Source organism: Medicago sativa, chromosome 2, assembly GCF_051527215.1.
Source record: "Medicago sativa cultivar Bolivia chromosome 2, Bolivia_mono, whole genome shotgun sequence".
In the NCBI taxonomy this organism is placed as follows: Eukaryota; Viridiplantae; Streptophyta; class Magnoliopsida; order Fabales; family Fabaceae; genus Medicago; species Medicago sativa.
In genome coordinates this window covers 59,201,227-59,202,534 of record NC_140750.1, presented here as the reverse complement: position 1 = coordinate 59,202,534, position 1,308 = coordinate 59,201,227, and positions in this window count along the sequence as shown.

The following is a 1,308-nucleotide window of genomic DNA, read 5'->3' as shown; positions in this document are numbered from 1 at the left end:
GAAAACTCTAAAATTAATCATGGAAGTCGTAGATATGCTAGTTAGATTTCCTAGATACTATTACAAGCTTCGATTCAATAAGACTAGGCCACTTTATGCCCTTTTTTGTGAAAGAAAAAGGGTAAAAAAAACGAGTGAAATCCGTAAATTAACAAGGAAATTCACTTAACCCCCATTTTGGCCGTTTATGAAAATTTTAAAATAAACCATGGAAGTCGTAGATATGCTTGTTAGATTTCCTAGGAACTATTACACGCTTCGATTCAATAAGGCTAGGCGACTTTATGCCCTTTTTAGTGAAAAACAAGGGTCAAAAATGAGTGAAATCCGTAAATTAACAAGGAAAATCACTTAACCCCCATTTCGGCCGTTTTTGAAAATTTTAAAATATACCATGGAAGTCGTAGATATGCTTGTTAGATTTCCTAGGAGCTATTACATGCTTCGATTCAACAAGGCTAGGCCACGTTGTTCCCTTTTTAGTGAAAGAAAAAGGGTTAAAAAGAGTAAAATCCGTAAATTAACAAGGAAATTCACTTAACCCCCATTCGGTCAATTTTGAAAAGTCTAAAATCAACCGTGGAAGTCGTAGATATGCTTGATAGATTTCCTATGAACTATTACATGCTTCGATTCAATAAGGCTAGGCCACGTTGTGCCCTTTTTAGTGTAAGAAAAAGGGTCAAAAAGAGTAAAATCCGTAAATTAACAGCGAAATTCACTTAACCCCCATTTTGGCCGTTTTTGAAAATTTTAAAATAAACCATGGAAGTCGTAGATATGCTTGATAGATTTCCTAGGAACTATTATATGCTTCGATTCAATAAGGCTAGGCCACGTTGTTCCCTTTTTAGTGATTGAAAAAGGGTTAAAAACGAGTGAAATCTGTAAATTAACAAGGAAATTCACTTAACCCCCACCTCGGCTGTTTTTGAAAACTCTAAAATAAATCATGGAAGTCGTAGATATGCTAGTTAGATTTCCTAGGAACTATTACATGCTTCGATTCAATAAGGCTAGGCCACTTTATGCCCATTTTAGTGAAAGAAAAAGGTTCAAAAACGAGTGAAATCCGTAAATTAACAAGGAAATTCACTTAACCCTTACTTTGGCCGTTTTTGAAAATTTTAAAATAAACCATGGAAGTCATAGATATGCTTGTTAGATTACCTAGGAACTATTACATGCTTCGATTCAATAAGGCTAGGCCACTTTATGCCCTTATTAGTGAATGAAAAAGGCTCAAAAATGAGTAAAATACGTAAATTAACAAGGAAATTCACTTAACCCTCATTTTGGCCGTTTACG